Genomic DNA, 24040 nt, shown 5'->3' with positions numbered 1-24040 from the left:
TTGTTGCTGAGAACTGGGGGATCACACTTGTGGATCAGAGATCTGAGAACTAGCTGGGGGGGGGGGTGTTTACACACACACACTATATCTTGGCTGCAGGAGGTACACACACAATCTAGCATCTGTCTATCTTTGCATATGTTCCATCTAAGGTAGTAACCCCCTCTTTGGTTTACACCTCAGTCTATACAGCTGAGGGGCTGCTTCAGCGTGTCCTCTCTATGGTGGCTACCTAAAGTACACCATTGCCTCACAATGCCAGCATTAGCTCCATTTAGAGAGGGAGAAACTGAGGCCGAGAGAGCCTTGCCCCAGCTGGGTGGTGAAGCAGCTCTGCCGACACCCCAAGCGAGGGCTCGAACCTCCTTGTCTCCTGTCCGGCTGTGACAGAGCCCAGAACTCTCTGCTTTCGGAGCCAGCTGCTTGACCTGGCCTTGGGGAAGGGTTTGAGGAGACGGACAGAAGTTGTCGGGTTGCTGAGTAGCTGGGTAGAAGGGGGAGCTGAATGGCTCCTGGGTTTGGTTTTGTCTCTTTCAAGAACGGGTGGGGTATGTGGAGCTGGTGCCTGGGCTCTCGTTATTGCTCTGAATCAAAAGAAAATAATAAAATAGCAGCAGCAGCAGGTGTCTTACAGGAGCCCCCTTACTCTTGTTTAGTTTATTATGTGTAGTACTGTAGGGCCTAAAAGTTACACCCCAAATCAGGGCCCCTATTGTGCTGGGCGCTGCCCAAACCCTCACTGAGATCAGGGCCCCCTTAGTGCCAGGCGCTGCCCAGACCCTCACTGAGATCAGGGCCCCCTTAGTGCCAGGCGCTGCCCAGACCCTCACTGAGATCAAGATCTTCATTGTAGCAGCTGCTGCACAGACACAGAGTGGGAGGCAGAGCGCTCCCAACAGAGCTCACAGACTAACTAGACAAAGGGTGGGAAGAGAAACTGAGGCACTGAGCTTTGTTGATTTCCCCCTCTGGTGATCCACAAATCTTACACTTCCCAGCTGTGTCACCTGACGCCCCAGTAGAAGGTTAAACGGCAGAGACAGCTCACTAGTGATTACGCGTCACTAGAACGCCATTAATATGTAACCAGATTTACAGAGCCGGCCCGTAGGCTGCACCTGCAGAGACCTCGCAGTTCATGCAGCAGCCGGTGGATGCACATGTCACATGGGTGCTTGTGAGCCCATCTCGCTGGGTGAACCCCGCGGGTGCGGCGTACACGCCTTGGCTTGGAAGTGTGAGGCTGAGTGGGAAATGACCCACTTGTCAATTGCAGCTACTGACCCTGGACGAAGGAGACAGCGTTATAAAGCAGCTCTCCTGTGGGACTGCTACAAAGCCTAGGCCAGATCCCCAGCTGGTGTCAATCAGCCTCACCCCATGGGACTCAGTGGATCCAAGTGGTATGGATCGGCAGCTCTCCCTTGGACTCAGAAGGCTGAATTCTCCCATTGAAACTGATGGAAGCTGGGAGACAAGCCCCTGTGGCCGCCCTGTCATATCATCCCGGTCGTAAACATACCAGGCCCCATCTTCAAACTAGTTAGGTTATTTGTCCCCACAGCCCCTTCCTTGCAATCAGTTCAGGGCTTTGGTCCCCCCGCCCTGACCCTGCCGCCTTGAAGGAAGCCACCTTCCTCCCCTCCCCTCACACTCGAGGAGAATGTTCAGCTCAAGGACGACTTGCTGGCCTGGGCCGAATCAAGGGTTTTCACTCGATCAAAGCTTGCCGTGGGGAGGGGCAGGTCTGGCAGAGCACCTCACCCCACCCAGTGGCGTCCCGTGTCAGTTTCACTGTCCCAGCTACCAGCCACTTCTCCAGATGCGGGTCTGATTGCAGCCCAGGTACGCAGACCTGAGCTAGCTTGGGCCCCAATAGCCGGGAAGCCAGGGCAGACTCAGATCTTAGATCCTAGCTGTAGATCTGTCCCCTAATTTTTAAATATTTTGGGGGGAAATAACACAGCAAAGAAACAGTTCAGCCAGTGACATCATCCCTGAGAGATGTTAATGATGGCAATCAGATGCACCTACCTGTACTGTGGAATGAGTGTCACCACCACAGGATTGCACTCAGCAATCATCTAACTCCTTACAGGGCTCAGAAACCAGCGACCGGGGCTATTTAATCCTTAAAGAAAAGGTTATTTAATCCTTAAAAAAATCCCCTGAGACAGGTCAGGATTATCCCCATTTTACAGGTGGGGAAAATTGAGGCCTAAAGCTGGGCAGTGAGTTGCTGCATGAAGAGGCAGAGCTGGGAACAGAACACAGGAATCCCGATGGTCAGCCCCCTCATTCTAACTCACTAAATTTCCCTCCCCTGCTAAAGCGGGAGACAGACCCAGGAGTCCTGACTCCCAGTCCCCACTGCACTAGCCACGAGAAACCACTCTCCTCCTGAAACCCTGAAGTTCTGACTCCCAGACCTCTGTTCAAACCAGTAGACCTCACTCCCTTTGCCAAAGCTTGAGAAAGAACCCAGGAGTCCTGGTTTCCGCTCCGAGGCTTGATCTAGCCCTGTTCCATTCCCTTTGGCATTTCAAGTGAGTACACACAGGTTTTCCCAAACAAGTGGCAATAAAACTTTTATAGCCCCCCTGGGCACCATCAAACATTTTGTTTAAGCAGCTGAGTTTGTTCATTGTTTATCCATATTTTTTCGGACTCCTTCCACCCTTTTCCCTTTGAAGTACGTTAGTTACTATGGATACAGTGATGTCATTGGGGAGGTTGGGGCTTAGCTAGATCCAGAATAGCAGGATAACATCGATCTAGGCCACATTACACGTTTCTTCCAGGAGTTTCTGCAACTGATAGCAAGTCTGTGTAGATAGGATCAGGCACTGATTAGAGCAAAGAGCTGGGAATCAAGACTCTTGGATTCTGTTCCTTACTATGGGAGGGAGCTTGGCCTAGTGATTAGAGGTGCAGCAAATCAGGGCTCCTGGGTTCTGTTCATATTTTTTCCAGTGACTCACTGTATGACCTTGGGCAAGTCACTTCCCTGCTCTGTGCCTCAGTTTCCCTGTCTGCAAAACGGGGCTATTGGCACTGACCCACTCTGCAAAGTCTGCTGATAAAATATACCGCGTGAGCAAACACTAGGATGACAATGTCACCTTGTACATGTGAGACTGTGCTCCCTCTCCGTGTGTGTAAAAAGTTAACAAAATAACATTTATCAGGGCAAAAAACAACCAAAAAATCCTGTTTTCACTTTGTACTCAAAAACAGCTGACCCATTTTTGCTCGGTTTCCAAAACAATTCACCCCCCTTGCAGAGGCTCAAGATGGAAGGATTTAGCCTGAAGGTGAAAGTTATAAGCAGTTGAAAAAGATCCTTTAGAATGGAGCCACTTAGGCAACCTTAACTAATACCTTGCTCTTACCTAGTGCTTTCCAGCAGTAGATCACGAAGCCATTTACAAAGGAGGTCAGTATTGTTATCCATGTTATACAGATGGGGAAACTGAGGCTCAGAGATGTGAAGAGACTTGCCAAAGGGCACCCGGCAGGCCAATGGTAGAGCCGGGAACCAGGCTCTAAATCTCCTAAATCTCAGTCCCGTGATCGTCCTACTAGACTGCACTGTCTCACTATACATACGATGTGTGTGTGTGTACCATACATACAGGCCATGGCTGTATACACAAGCTGGTAATGATAGTATATGGACCAGGCCCGTGTATATATATACACACATATATGGGGCAGGATGTACTAGAGCTGACTAACGATTTTGGGGGGCCAATCTGAGATGCCTGAAAGGGACCCGATTTTCAGAAAGTACAAAGGGCCTCTGAAAAGCATCAGCCTCCTTAAAGATGTCCCAAGTTGGGCACACAAAATTGCGGCACGCAAAATCAGTCGTCAGCTTTGAAAACCATGGCCCTGCTAAACACCGCCCCCCCCACCCTACACGTCTGTGTACACATAACAACAAAACACCCCCGCCGCAGGAAGACACATACATGATAAATACCAGCCCAGGCAATTGTATACCTTTGCTTTGTTGATCTTGTTCGTCTCGCTGAAAAATACTGAGGCAGCATCCCTGGTTATTAAGGCCCTGATTCAGCAAGTGTTTATGTGCTTTGCTGAATCAGGGCCTAGGGGAAGAAGTCCTCTTTAGAAGCTGGAGTGTATAAATCGGTTATAGTGATTCCTACTTAGCTCCTACATCTACATATTAGATTAGCATGCCCACATAATCTGCACCACAGTGAGGGTCAGGACAGCTCTAGTAGCTGAGATATTTGCCCCTTCCGCTTGCTGATCCCTTCTCTTTGTAATGTTGGTGGACTTTACTTTTTATTGACTGGGGGGAGTGGAAACAGTCAAAGATCCTTGAAGTTCCATTTCTCCAAAGCGCCTTCACTTTTGGGGTGCTGGAGGTGAGGAGAACCTGGCCCCTGGTTTTCAGAATGCTCTCAGCACCTACAACTCCCACTGGTTTGCTGAAGTTGCATCTCGAGTTGGGCACCCAATATCAATAGACACATTAGCAAATGTTGGGCCCAAACCTCCCCGCCTGCAAGCCCAGCGTGCTTTGGGCACAGAGTTGAAAGATAAATGTTGGGTGGGTTCCCATTATGAGCTCCTTAAATTAACATTTTATACACACAGGGAACTCGCAGTCCCATATGTGTGATTGGCATCTTAATAATGCTGTTCGCTGGGGCACTGTTCAGCAGGAGACGCCAAAGCACTTTCCAAAGGAGGTCAGTATCATTATCCCCATTTTACAGATGGGGAAACCGAGGCACAGAGCAGGGAAGTGACTTGCCTACGGTCACAAGGTGGGTCAGTGGCATTGGTGACGCCTTTGTCTCTCCCAGTGATACATAGTTTAGTTTTCTGAGGCCTGAGATGGGTTAAGCCTAACTCAAGTTTTTGGGCTCAATATGGGGTATCTGGATAAAAATGAAGGCCTTGAGGAACACACAGGCTGGGCAGAATTTGATTTTTTATACATATATATTTTTGGGGGGTAACATTGGTGGGGGTTTTTTTTTCAGTTTTTGTCTATTTACAGTTTAACACTTGTGCAAAATTCTGGATTTGAAGATTTTTTATTTTATCCATTTCAGTTTTTACAGTTGTGGGAAATTATGGGGTCAGACAATAATTATTTAATGACAGGAGACACTTGAGATTCAAAAAGTGAAAGCTTTATAACTGTTACAACACAAATGGTCAACAGCACGTCAAAATATATCAAGTCAATATCCTTCAGTCAACCTCTAGTTCTCAAGCAGCCTTCTTCTTTCTTTGCCTGTCTGTAAGTTTCAGTTATTATCCATGGAAATATTTTCCTATCGGTTTGTGTGTGCATGGTGAAATTGCCATTTACCAATAAAAATCTAATCCTTCCAAGCTCAGTTCTCCAGGAGGTCAGCCTAGACGATCTAAAGGTCGTTTCCGGCTTTAAACTTAAACTAGCAACAGAGCCTAGGAGTCCTGGATCTACTGTTCAGGAACCTCAGATAAGAGAGAGTCAGAATGTCTCTCAGAAGGAAATTGATAATGGTTTCAAGGTTGTTGAGGTTGTGAATAGAACTAGTGGAAAAATCCAATGTTATTTCTTTGAATAGATTTGAGAGAAACTATTTTGATCAACATTTTTGACTGAAAAATCCATGGATTTTTTTTTTTCAAGAGAAACATTCAAAATGAAACTTTTGTGCCAGATTGTTTTGAATGGAAATTTTGCTTTTTGAAATCTGACAAATGTCAATATGGAGATCTGGGGGTATTTTTATGCCTTTAAAAAAGAAACATTTCCCCCCTTTTTTTGGACTGAAAAAGGGAGAGACAGTAGAGGTGGGGGCCAGAAAAAGGATTTTTTCCTGGTTTTTGGAAACCCAAGTGAAATGAAAATTTCAATTTGGGACTGAGATAAAAATTCCAGTTTCTTTTTCTTTTTATTTTTTTTAATCAAAAAATTGGAATTGAACGTTTTCAACTGAGACACAAAACTGCATTTTTCGATAGGGGGATAAAAGCTTCTTTGAAAAACTTCAACCAGGTCTAGTTGCAAGAAAGACCTTGAAAAGCCGAGGAACCAAGAGGTTCAAATTTTCAGGATCTAGGTAAGACGTTTGGTTGCAAATCTAAAATTCAGACTGAAGTTTGCTAACTCCTAGTGTCAGGGAATCCTGAAGATCTTGATGCCTCTGGTTTTAGGTCCCCGATGGGGGTTTCCTTAGATAAATGAGGTTAAAACCCAGCAGATTCCATTGAGTTTTGCTTTGATTGTTTGAAGATCAGGGACGGAGCGAATCAAGGGGAATTAGGCACTAACTCCCTTTGAGGACCTGGATGTAAGGTCCCCCAGGAGATCTGTGGCAGAACGGGGAAGGCCCTAGACTAGTAACCTGGCCATTGTGATGTTCCTCCACTCTCATTCATTTGGGTTTGCAGATCCCTGTGGAAATCTCAGCCTCTGTCTCCCATCCACCTGGGTCCAAGCCTTATCTGGCTAGTGGGAATAGAAAGAGTAATTCTGATCAGATTTCCAGCAGTGTAACTCCAGTGACTTCCCTGGAGTTACTCCACATTTACAGGTCAGAATCTAGCCCTTGCCCTTCAGACAGGAACATGCTTTCACGTGCCGGGCCAGATTCTGATCTTGGTATAAATGTGGAGAAGTCACCGCAGATTCATACCAGGGTGACCCAGATCGGCAGCCGTGAGTCAATATTTGCAGAAGTGATTTCCTCCAAAACAGATCGTCCACACCTACACGGCGAGGCCTGGCGTCAGGAGAACAATACTCCCCTGGCTTTGTCATGGCTACAATACATAACACTGCAGTTGCTAAGTCATCACCTTCTGTCACTCTGGTCCCCCAAAGGCCAAAATCAAAAATTGCTCCACCTGGTGGACAGAGATGTAACTGCCTCTAAAAAAAATCCTTGCAGGTGAATGAAAGTTGTAACAAACTTTGCCTTGACTCCTGACCGCGGGCGTCCAAGGCGTGTTCATCGTTGACTGCCCAGCTTCAGGTGATCTGCCTGAGCCTCCGTAAGCATCCCCCTCTGACAAGCCCTCAGTGCCCGCAGCTTTGGTCGCGCCTCTTCTTGAAGCTGGCCCATTAGCCCTTGATTCCCCCAGAGGCCGGGGGTGTCCAGAACGGGGTATTGCTCATTGGCTCAAACGGCTGCCGTCAAATCCAGATCGTCCCTGCCTTCCCTCCAGAAAGAATGATTGTTTGCTCCAGACTCGGCCATGTTTTCTTGCCTCTTTAATTTACTTGTTTGTTCATTTTCGGTAGGAGCTCTGTTTTGGGGGAAGGGTATCCCCCAGTATATCCAGGGATTGCCCTCTAGAGCTTCTCTTCCTGGCAGTCATGGCGGTCTCTTTTCAGCTGTCTCTGCAAAGGCACACTCCTCTGCAGAAGCAGAAAGAGAACCCAGGAGTCCTGAGTCACAGCCCCCCCTGCCCCTCCCCGCTCTCCTCACTTGAGCAGGCTCCCCTCCCCGAGCAAGGAGTAAAACCCTGGAATCCTAGGTCCCAAAGCCCCTGCACTAATGCACTAGACCCACAGCTCTAACCACACAACCATGCCACGCGGCAGTTCTTAGACCCCAGGCGAGGCGTTCCTTCTGGTGTCAGTGTACCACGCTATGTGCATTAGCCTTGCCGGTCTCCTCCTGTTGGCTCTTTGCTGCTTGAGGCGGGAGGGCGGGTTTCACAGTGGAGCTGACTTTGCATTCCCGCCCCATCGTGTATTTCCCAGCGGTATCATTCGCCCACTGCCTTCCCAGCTGGCCTGGCCCCAGACTGCAGCTTTTGGGGGAGCTGCATGCTTGAGCCCCCAGCCCTACGTTTTTGGGCCCAGGCAATGCAAGGCAAAGCCCGTTCACAGAGCAGGGCTGTGGGCACTGGCAGGACTGGGTCCCCTGCCATGGGCCAGATCTCAGATGCATGATGGGACGGGGGAGCAGCAGACTGAGCCTGTCCCCACAAACGGGGGGAGAGGGAACCCCCCCGTGCAGCTGCGTGAGGCCAGCTACATGCAAGGGAAGGCCAAGGGGCTGGCAGCCTTGAGGGGAGGAGGGCTGGAGACCAGCTTCGTGCATTCTCGACACCACATGGCACGAGGCCGGCCGGGGGTTATTTTTACTAGGGCTCTGTTAGTACCGTACAAGGGGCGGCCCCGATATAGACCCGCTGGAGCCCGGAGGGAGCAGTCAGGCTATGACCCGGCCTGACTCGGCTGCTGTATGAAGGCACACGCTGGCCTGGGAAAGCAGGACCAGCGCACAGAGATCCAGAAATACCAGCAATCTCAGCTGTGTGCTGCCCGCCCCCATTGCAAGCACCCGAGGAGAGGGGTCTTCTGATCAACAGCAATCACGGGGCTGTGCAGTTGGGTAAGAGCTTCCAAGCCAGGGCCAAAGCCAGGGGTAGAACCCCAGAGTCCTGAGTCCCAGCTCCCCACTCTAACCATTAAGATCCCACTCCCTCCCAGAACCAGGAATAGAGCTCAAGCCCCCAGGGCGGGCAGCTCTACCCACAAGACCACATTGCCTCACAGATCAAGCATTTCCCCTGCACAACAGCTAAGTGTGGTGCCCAGCAGCATGGAGGTGCAAGTTGCCGGCTGGCAGGGCTTTGCCAGCCTTTGGGGAGCAGCCCCTGACTCTCATGGTCCCAGCTCTGCCAGCAACTCCAGCCTCTGGAGAGGCCGTTTTCCCAACAGAAGCTGAAGCAGAGGATAAAGAGGCTGGATCCCCGCTGGGATCGGAGGGGAGGAATTGAAGGCACCAGATCCCTTAAGAGTATAAATCGCAGACCCCATGTGAACTGACTGGAGGCCGCTAGGCATGCTCGCTCCCACAGCAGGGAATAGGGGACTGAGAATCAGGGCTGCTGGGGTCTGGCCCCAGTGCTGGGGCGGTGACTGGTTCTAGTGTGAACCAGGACTCCTAGCCCTGGGGAGGTGACTGGTTCTAGTGTGAACCAGGGCTCTTGGGTTCTATCCCTAGATCTCCCACTCTGAGGCTCTATAACCCCAGGCCGAGGAATTCTCAGGCCCGTTTGCCCAGTATCCTGTTTCTGACAGTGGCCAGAACCAGTGGAAGGAACATCCTAATATATGATTCTCTAGTAGGTGTATTACGGTAGTGCCGAGGAGCACCCCGTCCCAGAGGAGGACCCCATTGTGCGAAGTGCAGTTCAGACACAGAACAATCCCTGATACTTACAGACTTGCTCTAATCCTGAAGCAGGAGGTTTAATCTCCCTTCCAAAAGGCCTGCTTGCATTAACCTTACCCTCCATTTCTATCTCCAGTCCCTTTTTGAACCTGGCTGAGTTCTTGGCTTTGGGGCCATCCTGTCGCAGGGAGTTCCACACTCCAAGAGTGCGTCGGGCGAGAAAAGGGTTTCCTTGCATTGGTTTTGAATTTTGCTCAAGGACTAGAGATCAAGGTGATGGGTGTAAATAGAGAAGTTTGGCTCTGGGGCGTGGTTGGGGAAGGCAATTTCTTTACACCTCTGGCAGGACTAGAAAGGCGCTCTCCCTCTCTGTGTCTGTCTGTGCATGTCTCACACTCTTCTCTCTGTCTCTCTCTCTCTCTGGGAAGCTTCCCCTATTTATACAGCAGGATTCACTCCCTTCCCCACCCCCGCTTGTGACTAGCACCTTCCAAAGAAATAGCAGAAGCAGAAAATAGCTGGTTTTTATTTGCAAGTGCTTTGCACGCAACCAGCAGGAGCCCAGTTTCATCTGGGAGCTGAAAGGGGATGTCATATCCAGGCCAACCCTCCTTGCACTCTGCTACTTTCCATGTGCGCACTCAGCTCAAAACCACGCTGGTCCCCTCCCCACCCACCCGATGAGCATCTCCTTCTCCACCAAGAGCCAAGTCACTCCAGGGGACTGAAATTGCAGCCAGTCGCACTGGGTGAAACCCCTCTTCATGGGAGTGAATTTCACAGCTCCTGCTGGATCACAGCTTAAAACCCTCAGTGGATTTTAATCCAGCAACCTCCCAGAACTTTAAATGCACCCCGCCCCCGCCCCGGAAGCCTGCACCTCTGGTGGGACGTGAACGCCAGGCTCCTCTGCTCTGGATCATGATGGTGAAGTCGTTCTGGGCCCGTAGAGCACCCAGATGCTCCCACTGTGCCATGGAGAGATGGGAGGGGAGAGCGAACTCCTCTAAACTCTGCCCACACAAGTTGCCGAACTGAGGTGCTGATCATGGTAGATTGTGCAGATAGTTGCGTATGATCCTATTCCGGCTGGCGCTTGACCTTGTCCGTGGGCTCAGCTCTTTCCTGCCTGGAGAAAAGAAATCAGCGGTGTCTTCTCCCAAATGACACCCACTGCTGGCATCAAAATGAGAGGTGGTTCGCAGTGAACGGGACCGATCTGCCAGCTTCCCTTACAGGAGGGATGAAATAGTGAGCGGTTGTTGACTTGTAGCACTGTGGCATCGGAGTTCCCCTCTTCCTGAGTGGAATGGGGCAGGTCACATCTCTCCAAGCTCTTGTTCCAGGCTCTCGGCAGACTCAGGCAGACATTGCTTCCGCTTGAGTCACGTTCCTGTGGTTTTCTTTGTGACCACGACCACCACTTTTTTTAAAAAATGAAAACGAAGTTGGAGAACGGGAGAAATGCCAGCGTGCTGCGTGGGTGGGTTTCTGAGCCCTGGAGCCGGCTCCCCAAATGTTTCTCCGCTCCTTCCCCATCACTGCTGAACACAAACAAGAAACATTCTTGAAATGAAAACTGAGATTAGCACATGACTCCAGGAGCTGGGACTTGAAGTAAAACACCCCATAGCATGAGAATCGGCAAGGCCACATCTCTCCCCACCCGGCTCCCCATCTTGTTGCCCATCGTCCATTGGAGCTTGGTTTTTTATCCCCCTCGGGGGTCGTTCTCGCTCCATGAGCGTTTCAGTCTGTGGCCGTTTGACGGGATTCGGGGGAGGGGTATTGTTGGACAAAATGAAGCTCTAATTGTAACCGTTGTTACTTTGGGACAGATTGTTCCAAGATGGCTCAGCAATCTCAGGGGCTGAGGAAGAGCTGGCCAGAGGAGACACAGCCCTCACTGGGCCCTGGCTGCAACTGGAAAATCCAAACCTAATGCAGACGCCAAGACAGCAGCCGGGTATTTGGGGATAAATGGTCCTTGAGACCTTGGGAAATCCAGACTTGAAGAGTAATAATCCCTAGTGCTGGGTTCTATTACCGGCCTCACCACTGGCTTGCTGGGTCCCTCGGGCACGTGACTGCCCCGCTTTGTGCCTCAGTTTCCCCATGTGTAGGATGGAGGTGATGACAGTGAGCTCCCTTGTAAAGCACTTTGAGATCTGGGGGACTGGAAAGTGCTAGGTATTGTCATATTTTGCAAATACAGAGAAGGGAAGCAAGTCCGTGGTAGAGCAGGGGGATAGAACCGAGGAGTCCCAGGGGAAATTCCAGCCAGGAGGAAGGACCCCCCTTGAAGTTCAATTTTAAAACAACTTGAGATGAATCAGCTCCATATGGAACTGCCTAAATCCCCACCCCTTGAATCCAAGCTGGCAGCGCTTGGTCACCTGCCTGCGGTCACAGCACCTGTGCTTGTGATGAGCTCACTTCTCACACGTTCAAGCAGAGGCAGGGCTGGCTGGTACTTGAATGGGTGAACTCTCCCTGGAAAAGCCAGCAGGGAGGCAGTGGTGCTTGGGAACTCAGCAAGGGGCACTCTCAGCAAGCGAATCCAGGGCCCAGCAGCGCCCCAGGGGACCCAGGGCTGCTGGAGATGCATCTTTTGGGTGACGGCAGCTTTAGTAAAATATCCTGTTGTCCAAAGTCTGACTCTGCTAATTACGTTCTTACCCCTTGTGTTTTCAATCGGATACGGATTCTTTTTCACTTCCTGTCCTATTCCTGCGATATTGCTCTGTGGCAGTTAAACAGCTGCCATTTTCCGTCCCAGAGACGGCTGCATCTTAGCGCTGAATTGGCAATCCCTGTGCAGCAGCCTTGCCGCGGGCTGGTTAAAAACCTTTTTTGCCCCACCCCAGAGGGAGCTGCGTTTCAGTGCTGGGTAAACAGGCCTTGTGTAACATTGCTGTTCAGTTTTTTAACTGCTCCACCTCAGAGGTGGCTGCATTTTAGTGCTGGGTGAAAAAAATTATATACAGCATGCTGCTTACTAAATCATACAGGCTGGAAGTTGCTATAAAAAGGCTTTTTTATATGAAATGTAATTAATTCTGGGCTTTCTTTTCCTGCTATTTTCCTTTTAAAGGCATCACCAATTTCCAAGTGGTGGAAAAGCATGCTCTGAATTGTGGAGAATTTGGTCATTTTAAAGTATTGTTATTATTTCATTGTCACTCCACTTACATTGTTTTTCTCCAGAACCCCCGCAGATGGTTGGAAAACACACAAAATGATCTGATATTTTCCAGCTCCAGGGAAGTGATGCAAAATGTTTCAGAAAGAGCTTAAATAACTTTTTGGAGGGTCTTCCTGTTCTCTGCTCTAGCCCTGAAGCCTAGTTAAAGGCCATTGTTTGAGAGGGGAGTAATGTTTTCCTGATATAACCTCTTCCAAGCAACAGTCAATCCATTCTCCCGCAGAACCGATATTTACGAATTTGTTCGCCATGCGAAGTAGGGATGATGATGTGTTGCTTCCATGTTTGAATGGCTGTTCGTTCGGTCACGTGGAGCTGTTACTGCTTCCTCGCTGGTTGACTCACTAACGCTGTGACCCCGCTGGGCGCTATACTTTGGTTATTAGGGATTCACTGCTGTGCCCGGGGGGCTGTTTTCCTGTTCACGCCCCTAGAATTGGATGGCAGTTGGGAAATCTGATCCTTGTGAGTTTGGGTTTAAAACAAGGCAAAGCCATCGGAATGCACTAGCGTGGTCTAGTGGATCGAGCAGCGTACGGGGAGTCAGGACACCCGAGTTCTAAGCCGACTCCCATCTTGGGGGAATTTAGATTGTAAACTCTGTGGGGCAGAGACTGCCTCCCACTGTCACTCACCCCACATAATGGGGGCACCAATCTTGGTCAGGGTCTACGCAGCGCCCGGTATAATGGGCCAAGTTCTCGGTTAGGGTCTCCAGCACCATTGTAATGGTTATAATATTGACTACTGGCAATGCCCATGTAATACATTGATAGCAGATGATCGATAGAAAATAACCCCAAGAGGGGATGGAAGCCAGCCGGCCGGATGTACTGGGTTCTGGCAGGAGCATGTGACTAGTCCTGTGGGGAAGGAGCTCCTTGTTAACTCAGACAGGGGTCTGTGCTGAAATGTCCCAGGGCGGCTGGCGCAAGTGTCACCTTTCTGATTAATTAGTAGGTGTCTTACGGTAGCGCCTAGGAGCCCAGACATGGCCCAGGAACCCATTATGCTGGGCGCTGTACATTATGTATTAGGTGTTTTACGGTAGCGCCTAGGAGCCCAGACATGGCCCAGGACCCCATTGTGCTGGGCGCTGTACATTATGTATTAGGTGTTTTACGGTAGCACCAAGGAGCCCAGACATGGCCCAGGACCCCATTGTGCTGAGCGCTGTACATTATGGATTAGGGAGCCCAGACATGGAGCCGCACTGTTCTAAATGCCATAAAGCTGAGTGCGGATCCTGCTCTGTTCCCCTCAGTAGGGACCATTAGTTACTAGCTGTCCATGTCCCTGTTAGGCTGGGGAGTCCCTGTTATTGCAGCCCTGCTCCCCGAACGGGTCACACCCACTGGCCTTTGAAATATCCCCGGTTTGACCTTAGATGTCACATGCTCTGGAGCAGCCAGGCTGAGCAAAGGCGTTCCCGCCGGCATGCTCACCTCCGGCCATGTGGTCAGGGAGAGGCACCCCACACCCGACCCTGGGCTGGGGCAGGACAGGCAGGGGGGCGTCAGAGGCAGGTGAAGGAAGGATCCCTGGTCTGTGGGCCTGGCAGCATGGCCTAGTTGGGGGCGGGGCTGGAAGCCAGGACAGCTGGGCTCTATTAGGAATGGAGTCGGTGCGCCATGCTCTTACAGGTATTTTCGGTGCACCCTTCATCATAGGATTGAGTTGCTGTTCTGGTGCTCAGCTGCTGAGTCACAGATGCCCCTCTCTCCCGACCCATAGACCCCTGCTATCCCCGCCCTGGGCTCCCAGAGCCCTCCCCTGCTAGTGGCCCTCACTCCCGACCCACAGACCCCTGCTATCCCCGCCCTGGGTTCCCACAGCCCTCCCCTGCCAGTGCCCCTCACTCCCGACCCACAGACCCCTGCTGTCCCCGCCCTGGGCTCCCACAGTCCCCCCCTGCCAGTGCCCCTCACTCCCAACCCGCAGACCCCTGCTATCCCCGCCCTGCGCTCCCACAGCCCTCCCCTGCCAGTGCCCCTCACTCCTGACCCGCAGCTCCCTGCTATCCCCGCCCTGGGCCTCCTGAACAGAGACTGCCAGTCCTGCCCTGCTCTGACCTTCCCTCTTCTCAATTTCCCATGCATCCTTCTCTGCAGCCAGGCAGCATTTGGAGCAGACCAGGACTCTAGGGCAGAGAGTCGTGGGGGAAGAGGAGGCCTCAGTGCTGGGCTTGGGTGCCGATCCTGGTTCGAGGGAGCTCGGGGCCCAGACAGGTCCATCGCAGGCCCAGTTGGGAGGGGCCCCAGGAGCTCGTATTGTTTGATACACACGAATAAAGACTAGCTCTGACAGGATGGCTGGAAACAGCCGAACGCCCAGGGCCCCACCCTGCTGAGACAGGGTTTCCGGAGCTGCCACTTAATCTCATTGCTTTCTAAAATCTATTTTTAGGGTCCTCTTTAACTGCTCCAGAATCCAGATGCCCCCATCCTGGGGGGAGGGAGGGGCCCGCGGGGGTGGCTTGGAGGGCTGAGCGTCAGGTTTGGGTCCAGAGCTCCTGGTCTCAGAGCAGGCTCAGCGCCAGGGGACTCCTCCCAAGGAGGCTGGGGTTGGGGGGGGGGGTGGCTTGGGATGATGTGGGGGGGGTTGCTGATCAGATGGGGTCTCTGATTGGATGGAGCAGGAGAGAGGGCTCTGATCAGGTGGGGGTCTCTGATTGGATGGGTTCTCTGATCTGATGGAGCTCTCCGGTTGGAGCAGGAGGGGGTTCTCTGATTGGATGGGGGGTCTCTGATTGGATGGAGCAGGAGAGAGGTCTGTGATGGGGGGGGTTCTCTGATTGGATGGAGCAGGGGGGGGTCTCTGATCAGGTGGGGGTCTCTGATTGGATGAGGGGGCTGGGGAGAGTCACTGATCAGATGGGCAGCTGCTCACCTTGCCTTCCCTTCCTGCTAGTAGGTGCAGGTGGATCTGCCCCCTGGGAGATTTCAGAGAGGGACCTGACCTGACGCGGTGAATCCAGAAGAGACTGGACACCCCCTGCACTCCAGATGCTGCCCATGTCCCTGTTCGGCTGGTGAGTCCCTGTTACTGCATCCCTGCTCCCCCCACGTCACACCCACTGGCCTTTGAGATGCAGGCTGGGTGCCCCAGTGATTGGTAGCCAGTGCCACGGGGGGGGGGGTCGATGCTGAAAGGGCTGCTTCCTTCCTCTGCCTGGCCTGGGGCCTGAGCTGCCCAGGGGCTGAGTAGCTGAGACTGGGACTTGTACCCAGCTCCCCCATGTAGCAAATCGCTGCCTTCTGTTTCCGTAGGCACCAGGGACAGGGAAACAACTGCCCCAGGGTGGGATGAACAATCCCCAAGCAGCATCGCTGTGTTGTGATGAAAACAGCTGCCACGCCTGACCCCAGCCCGGGCTGAGGGATCCCTATGTAAATAGCCCCCACGCCGCACCCCAGAGCTGGCTGCGTTTCTGTGGCGGGTGCGTGTTCCCTGTGGACCGTCTGGCAAAGGCTTTGGGACAGAAAGACTTCCACCGGGTGATTCCTTCCCCCACCCCCAGCTGAGACATGACCCGTCTGTGGAATTGCATGGGTTGAAGGAGTGAGCTCGGGGGAGGCCCGGGAGTTGGGGGATGGGAACGCAGGGTGATGGGCAATGTGGCTATGCCCGGAGGAGGAAAGGGTTAAGCCCGCAGCAGTGCCAGGTGGAGGGGGATGGGCTTGTGGTTTGACGGGCGGGCGCCGGCTTCTAGGAAACAGCGTCAGCCCAGTGCAGCGGGCGTAAAGTCGCTTCCTCGCGGTGGGCACAACTGCGAACTTCCCCTTGGTGCCTGGCCCGGCCCAGCCGGGTCATGGGGCCAGCCGAGCCTTCGGTGGGGAAGGGGTGCTGTCCTGCCCAGCAGCGATGCTGACGAAGGCTGGGGCCAGTCTCCACTGCCCACTCCCTCTGCTCAGCGTCCGTACCCGCTGTGCATGCCAGCCCCTCCCCCCCGGCCGTGTCAGCCCTCGCTGGCCAAGGGGCCGGGCGTGAGAGTGCGCATGACACCGCTAAGGAGCGTGTGCGTGTGAGACGAAGCGCGGGTGTGATTTCTGCCTGTTGGAGTGTGTGAGCAAGTGTAGGTGTGATTTCTGCATATGCGGCTGTGAGCTGCCTGGGAGTCGGCGGGTTTGGCTGGAGGCGCGTGGGGCAGTGTGAGGCGCGTGGGGGCAGCTGGGATCTCTTGGGGGTGGTGGGTTTGACTGGAGATGCGTGGGGCAGTGTGAGGTGCATGGGGGCGGCTGGGATCTGTCGGGGGCGGTGGGTTTGGCTGGAGATGTGTGGGGCAGTGTGAGGCGTGTGGGGGCGGCTGGGATCTCTCGGGGTCGGCGGGTTTGGCTGGAGGCGCGTGGGGGTGGCTGGGATCTCTTGGGGGTGGTGGGTTTGGCTGGAGATGCGTGGGGCAGTGTGAGGTGCGTGGGGACGGCTGGGATCTGTCGGGGGCGGTGGGTTTGGCTGGAGATGCGTGGGGCAGTGTGAGGTGTGTGGGGGCGGCTGGGATCTCTCTCGGGGGTGGCGGGTTTGGCTGGAGGCGCGTGGGGGTGGCTGGGATCTCTTGGGGGTGGTGGGTTTGGCTGGAGATGCGTGGGGCAGTGTGAGGTGCATGGGGGCGGCTGGGATCTGTCGGGGGCGGTGGGTTTGGCTGGAGATGTGTGAGGCGCGTGGGGGCGGCTGGGATCTCTCGGGGGCGGCGGGTTTGGCTGGAGGCGCGTGGGGGCGGCTGGGATCTCTCTCGGGGTCGGCGGGTTTGGCTGGAGGCGCGTGGGGGCGGCTGGGATCTCTCGGGGTCGGCGGGTTCGGCGTGGGTGTGGTTTCGGTCTGAGTGTGCGTGTCAGGAAGCGCAGGTGTGACGTGGTTTTGTGCCTACGAGGACGCACGCTGCAATCACCTGCCAGCCGCCCGAGAGCCGTGGTGAGCAGCCGCGCCCCGTGCCCCAGGCCTGCAGCACTCGCTGCTCTCTGGCCTCGCAGTCCGGGGCAGCTTGGTCGGGGCTCCTCCGAGCCCCCACTTCCCGCTCTCACCGACCCCAGCCGTTTCCCGCCTCCCTGGGGCTGCCTGGTGTCCGAGATCCGTTGCTCGCCCCGCCCCAGGACGCCCAGACACAGGCCCCCCCTTCTGCAGCGGGGGCTCAGAGGCCCAGATGGCGCAGGACCCAGCCAGATTTCACAGCTGCTGGAGTGGAAACCAGAAGCATCCTCCTCTTTACGCTCCTTGATCTCTCCTCTCCCCGCCCCCCAGCCCTAAGGCCATTCGGCATGTCAGGCACTGCAGTGGGGACATTGGGTCTGTGCTCCTGTGTGGGAGGGGCAGGGAGAAGGGGGCAATTTCCCAGCCAAGAGGGATGTGAACCTGGCCTGGGGCCTGATTGCAGCGAGTCCATTCTCGAGGCAGGAGGAGATGGGGAGGGAGAAACTTGGAGCCACCTTTTTACTCCCAGTATCCTGGGGGATCTTGCCCAGCCCCTGGTGTAAGTTAGAGCAGTCTTGGAGCTGCTGGAACTTACGTTCTGCCCCCCATGACCCCTGGGAGGTAGAGAATGGCCAGGGTTCACCAGCCTTGTCCCCAGGCCCCTCTGCAGCCAGAGTGGGGAGGCCCCCTGTCCAAAGGGATTCGCAGAGGGCTGTTTCCCCTGTGTCGAAGCTGTAAGGAGCAGGCACGCTCCTCGCTGAGTCAGTGCAGGCCCCATTGGTGCACTAGGGGGCGCTGTGCTGCGTGCCAGGCGCGGGATCCCTGTATAAACAGCCCCCACCCCAGAGGCAGCTGCATCTCCGCTCTGGGTGAAGGAACCCTGTGTAAACAGCCCTCATGCCCCATCTCACCGGCAGGCCAGGCGAGGGATCCCTGTGTCAGCAGTCCCCATGCCCCACCCCAGAGGGGACCGCAGCTGAGCACAGGGCCCAGCGCTGTGGGGCAGAAGGTGCCCTGGAACCGTGTATCCGACCTGCTCTTTGCTCCGCAATCGCAGGTGCCGGTGTAACGTTGACCGGAGACTCCAGGTCTCCTCCCCGGGTGCTGACTCCTTCCTCTCCTGTCTTTTCAGCGGCTGGATGGGGTGTGGGGTCCCCCCAGACTCTCCCACCCAGCAGGGACAGCAGCCATGCTGGCTTCTCCCGCCCCTGCCAGCTGGGGTTCCTGGTGATGCGATTTTTATCCTACCACCCAAAATCACATTGCCAGGGATTTCCAACGGGCAGCGGGCCGCAGCGCCCAGGAGCCGGCTTGGCGAAGGGGGTGGGCCCGAGCCATCCCCTCCTTCTGCCGCCAGCAGCAGGCGCCCGGAGCCGAAGAGGAACAGCCCAGCCCGTCACGGTAACAGCTCAGAGCCGGGCCTGGGGCAGCTGGGGGATTCCTCTTCAGGAGGGGGAGCTGAGGGCAGGTAGGGGGCCCAGGGCAAAGGAGGGGGAGCTGAGGGCAAGTAGGGGGCCCAGGGCAAAGGAGGGGGAGCTGAGGGCGGGGGGGGGCCCAGGGCAAAGGAGGAGGAGCTGTGGGCGGGGGGGGGGGTGCATGAGGGGCGCAGAAGCTGGGGAGGGAGCTGAGGCCGGGGGTGTAACCAATCCCTGAGCTGCCCCGTGCCCGTCCGGCACCGGGGTGCAGGGCTTAGCTCACTTGTGAACAGAGTTCGCATCCGCATCGTGTTCACAGTGGCTAAGTTCCGCCCCCTGGGGTCCGTCTCCCGGGGCTCTGCACCCCCTCCACAGCTAGACAGAGGTGGGGTCTAGTGCTTAGCGTTGCCGGGGGCGCTCAGGACTCCTGGGTTCCGTTCCCAGCGCCGCTGTTGTGTCCGGGGGCCCTGCGTGCCGCGCTCCCGGGCTCTGCCTCCCGTGCCTACTGAGCTGATACTCCGTTGCTTTGGTTAAACTGGCTCAGTTCAGCAGGAACAGGAGTCCGGCCCCAGCCTCGCGCCGGCCAGGAGCCCCCGCTGCCGCCGGGGGGGGCACAGCACAGGGGAGCCCCGAGAGCCTCGTGGGCAAGCCAGGCGCCAGGCTGGGGATCAGCATCACCAGATGATTCCTCCGCAGCCAAGGGGCTCCTCCTACCTGGGGGTGGGGGGAATCCTGGGCCCCAACCCCTTCCCCCCCTCCGCTGCGCCTTCCCCAGTCCCTCCTTCCACTCCTCTTCCCAAGCTATTCCCCATTCCCTCCTTCCACCCCTCTTCCCAAGCTATTCCCTGGTCCCTCCTTCCACTGCTCCTCTGCGCCTTCCCCAGTCCCTCCTTCCACCCCTCTTCCCAGGCTATTCCCCGTTCCCTCCTTCCACCCCTCCTCTGCACCTTCCCCGGTCCCTCCTTCCACCCCTCTTCCCAAGCTATTCCCCGGTCCCTCCTTCCACCCCTCCTCTGCACCTTCCCCGGTCCCTCCTTCCACCCCTCCTCTGCGCCTTCCCCGGTCCCTCCTTCCACCCCTCTTCCCAAGCTATTCCCCGGTCCCTCCTTCCACCCCTCTTCCCAAGCTATTCCCCGGTCCCTCCTTCCACCCCTCCTCTGCGCCTTCCCCGGTCCCTCCTTCCACCCCTCTTCCCAGGCTATTCCCCATTCCCTCCTTCCACCCCTCCTCTGCGCCTTCCCCATTCCCTCCTTCCACCCCTCTTCCCAAGCTATTCCCCATTCCCTCCTTCCACCCCTCTTTCCCAAGCTATTCCCCGGTCCCTCCTTCCACCCGTCTTCCCAAGCTATTCCCCGGTCCCTCCTTCCACTCCTCTTCCCAAGCTATTCCCCGGTCCCTCCTTCCACTCCGCCTTTGCTCCCAGGGTGCCGGGGGGACCCCATGGAATTGGCGTCAGTGGGGCAAAGTGCCTGGAGCGCCCCCTGTGGCGGGGGTGGGGGGGTTGTGTTGCTGTCTGCACTGGGGGACGCTAAGAAGCTTTGAGCCCAGCCGGGTGCTCCTGGAATAAACGCTGCTGACCAGTCAGAGCCTCTGAGCCATTTCTTGAGGGATGTCCGGGGGCGGCGGGGGGGGGCAGTGGTGGAAGTGTCATGTGACCTCGTGGGAGGGGCTGGGAGCCAGGACTCCTGGGTTCTGGTCCCAGGAGGGGAGTAGGGCATAGTGGTTAGAAGAAGGGTGGGGGATGGGAATCCTGGTTTCCGGGCCCATCTCAGGAAGGGGAGTAGGGACTAGTGGTTAGAACGGAGGTGGTGGGGGATAGGAGTCCGGCCACCTGGGTTCAGCAGAGCCATGGGGGGAAGGGCTCACGGCCCGACCAGCAGAATTTAAGTGGCTGGGGGGGCGGAGTTCCCCTCCCTGCCCGGCAGCTGGGGCCGGAGGGTTGGTGTTTACACGTTATTACAAACACTGGGGGCTCTCTGCTGTCCGGGGGATGGGACCCAGCTGGCCCCTGCACGGCCGGGACGGCCCCTGCGCAGAGTTGAGCACACGGCTCACCACCCCCCCGCCCTCAGCGGAACATTCCCCAAGCCAAACCGGGGCGGGCGCTGCCCTCTCCCCTGGCAGCCAGGGCCGGGCCCCAGTGCGGCGCTCGGGGGCGCTGTGCTGCCGGAAGCAGGGCGGGGGGGTCTCCGTCGGGGGCGCTCTCCCCTTGCAATCCGTGCTGACCCCCACTGTGGTGCTGCGGGGGGGAGGGCAGGTGTCACTCAATATGGGGTGCTCTCCCCTCTGAATCACCGGCTAACCCAGGTGCCCAACCACACATTTTACAGCAGGGATGAGTTAACAACGTGGCCGTTTAAATGATCAGCTGAGGCCACCTCCCCGGGAGCTGAAGGCCGCAGGTCCCACCTCTCCGGGCGAGGCTCAGGCTCTCTGCAAACTCAGGCAGCCCTGGGGGCCTTTCTGAGGCCGTCTCGCAAGCGTGGCAGTGGGAGGCTTCTTCCTGTCATTTATTTTGCGAGGAAAGCTTGAGGGTCTGGAGAACAAGCTGGCAGCTCGAGCTGGACACCGGCGGGCGCAGGGCCTCCCTGGGCTGAGCCAGTCGGAGCAGTGGGCCCAGACCTTGTCCGTGCAGCCGAGCCGTGTGGTTTCGGAATCCGATTCCCCACCTGAGCTCCAGGCCACCCAGCCGGGCCGCTGGTGCGCCCAGGGAGCCCCAGCTCTCACGTTGGGTGTTTCTCCAGCCTTTGCCCATGGATCTGTGCAAAGGGGACCCACAGAAGGGCTGGGTTCCCTCGACCCCGGGGCAGGAGCCCAGGTGTGGCCCACATACGCCGATGAACGTCCCCGGAGGAGGGGAATGGCTGGGGATCCTGCTCTTCCTAGCTGCCCAGGATAATGAGAAGGAATTGAGGGGGTGTTTCCCATGTTCCCCACAACCTTCCCCCTGCCCCCCAAAGCCTGCAGGCCCTCAGCGCCACAGCAAAGCCCCAGCCCAGCAGTACGGCCTCAGCCCTGCATCCCAGGGGGTGGGGTGGGGTATCGGTTCCTCCTTTGCAGCTCTGTTAAGAAACCAAGCGGTGGGAGGAAATGTGCAGTGGCCATGTCCCTCTCCACCCGCCACATGGAGCCTGAGCGGAGGAGACGGTTGGGAGAACCACAGGCTTCCTGGCGTGGCCTCTTACGGGAACGCGGAGCCGCAGGGCTATTGTGACACAGGGAGCGGGGAGGGGCAGCACCCATGGGATGGGGTTGGGGGGGGGCTCAACGTGGGTAGGGACCACTCGCCCAGCACCAAGACGCAGCGGTCTCCGGGGTCAGGTACAGGGGCTCTTTATACAAGGGTTGCTCACCTGGCACTGAAATGCAGCCACCTCTGGGGCAGTGGCATGGCAAGGCACTGCTGCAGAGCTCTTTAGGACAGGAAGTGAAGGAAAAATCAGTCCCGTCATGAAAACAGGGAAATTTAGGGAGGCGGAGGAGCTATTAGGCAAGGATGCTGCGGCTAACACACTGACCATGTGACCTTGAGGGGGCCAAGTCACCCCCCCCTTGGTGCCTCAGTTTCCCCCTCTCTAAAACTGGGGGGATGATTCTGCCCCCGCGCAGCTGGCGAGCGCTAGGGGCAGGGTGGCCACCACTCAAGTGCAGGAAGGCTCGTCTCCCCGTGGACTCTGACACTGAACAACGTGAAGCCCATGATGGCAGGCGTGCGAAACAAGCCAGGACAAGGTGCGGAATTGAAAGAGAAGTTCACAGCGCTGAGCCCGGTCCCCGCCCGCCCAGCTCAGCCCCGGCCCACGCAGTCCCTCCGGGGCAGCCCCATGGGCGAATTCCTGACCCAGCGCAGCTCAAAGGAACGTTTCTCAGCAAGTCGAGGCCTCGTGGGCAATTAGCGGATTAAGGGGATCCGCTCCCACCCACTCTGAGTCACTGGCTCCCTGGCTGGTTGGCGCCTAGACCCGTCTGGCCTGCCCCCCGCGCAAGGCAGGCGGTGGGGGGGCTGGAATGTTCATACACAGGATACGTTGCGGGGGGGGGCACATGCCAGGCTAGCAGGTGACCATGTGGCCTTGCCCGGTAACACATGGCGCTGTGGCTAGCTGAGGGGAGCGGGGTATGGAACCGGTTGCCTCTGGGTTGCTGGTTCAAAGCCTGGCCAAGTCCCAGGCTCACTAGCCCTGCCTGGCTGGTCACTGCCCCCTCTGCCCTGCATGGAGTGAGTTTCAGGGGGCTCAGCACAAGCCATAGCAGGACCCGTGTCCACATTACAGAGCCGACCCTAGCCAATGCCACGGTTTAGCGCCTTAGCTCCCCTCCCCGCATCCCTGGAGGGAGTGTGGCTGGGGCGGGGGGGCAAAGGGGGCACGCAGAGCTGTGCCTGACACACCCCCTCCAATTTGCTACAGCGGGGCCTGAATTCAACTGTGCTTGGGAGGAGGTAATAACCCCACAGACAGAGGGGAAACTGAGGCATGGAGCGGGGAAGGGACTTTCCCAAGATGATACAAAGAGAACCCGGGCGTCCTGACTCCCACGCCCCTCCCAGAGCTGGACTGGGACTAGAACCCAAGTGCCCGGACACTCGTGCTCCCCTGCTCAAAGTATGAGACCCAATGCCCAAAGCTGGGGCCAGACCCCAGGAGTCCTGCCTCTTAGACACCACACCCCTGCTCCCGCTCAAGCCCCCTCCCTCCCAAAGCCGTCACCCCAGGCCTCCACCGTGCATCTGCACCCATCCACGTCCTGCCCCTGGGTTCCTTTCCCACCAGCCCTCCCCCAGCCAGCCCGCCCGCCCACCCACCCAGGGGTGGGGGGGAGGGCCACCAGTTTAAAAAGGGGTGTTTGATCTTGTGCAAAATATTAGAGACGGCTCACTGAGGAACACCACACGCGCGCCCAGGCCTGGGCAGCAGCGGGTAGGTTGGGGGCGCTGGGGGGCTGCAGGGGTCACTCGCCAGCAGCCTGTCAGGAAGTCGTCGTCTGTCTGGGCCGCTTTGATCTGAAATGTCAGCTAGAAATAGCAGCAAAGGAAATGGAGTTATCCTGAAACCGTATCCTGGTCAGCCCCCCGCGCCCGCCCGGGCTCCAATCCCAGTCAGTCACAGCTTGCGCCTGCCGAGAGCCAACAGCCTGGGGGATGAAGGAAGTGGGGGGGGAGGCTGAGTGGCTGGCGTAGGGATGAGGCCGGACGCCTGGGTTCCAGGAGGGGCAGAGGGGCTAGTGGCTGGCGCACAGGATCTGGGAGTCAGGGCTCCGGGTGAGACGCTCTGGCCTGTGTCCACAGCAGGTCCGACTGGCTGAGCAGTATAATCCCGTTCTCACTTTCCCGGCTGTGAAACCTTCAC

The 24040-nt window shown here is 56.3% G+C and overlaps 1 long non-coding RNA gene across 3 annotated transcripts in view; it reads left to right on the top strand.

Annotated features, from left to right (window-relative positions):
- LOC140900812 (uncharacterized) overlaps positions 1–24040 on the top strand; it is a 37258-nt gene that overhangs the window by 10804 nt on the left and 2414 nt on the right. The window contains exons 2-3 of one of the 3 annotated variants that reach the window (XR_012155722.1): positions 15283–15403; positions 18410–18678. This is a non-coding gene — a long non-coding RNA (uncharacterized LOC140900812). Of the gene's footprint in view, positions 1–15282; positions 15404–18409; positions 18738–24040 lie in introns of those variants that run through there. The other 2 variants (XR_012155721.2, XR_012155720.1) reach the window with 2 other exon arrangements.

Source organism: Lepidochelys kempii, chromosome 20 (assembly GCF_965140285.1).
Source record: "Lepidochelys kempii isolate rLepKem1 chromosome 20, rLepKem1.hap1, whole genome shotgun sequence".
Classification (NCBI taxonomy): domain Eukaryota; kingdom Metazoa; phylum Chordata; order Testudines; family Cheloniidae; genus Lepidochelys; species Lepidochelys kempii.
This window is presented reverse-complemented; position numbering and strand designations above follow the sequence as displayed.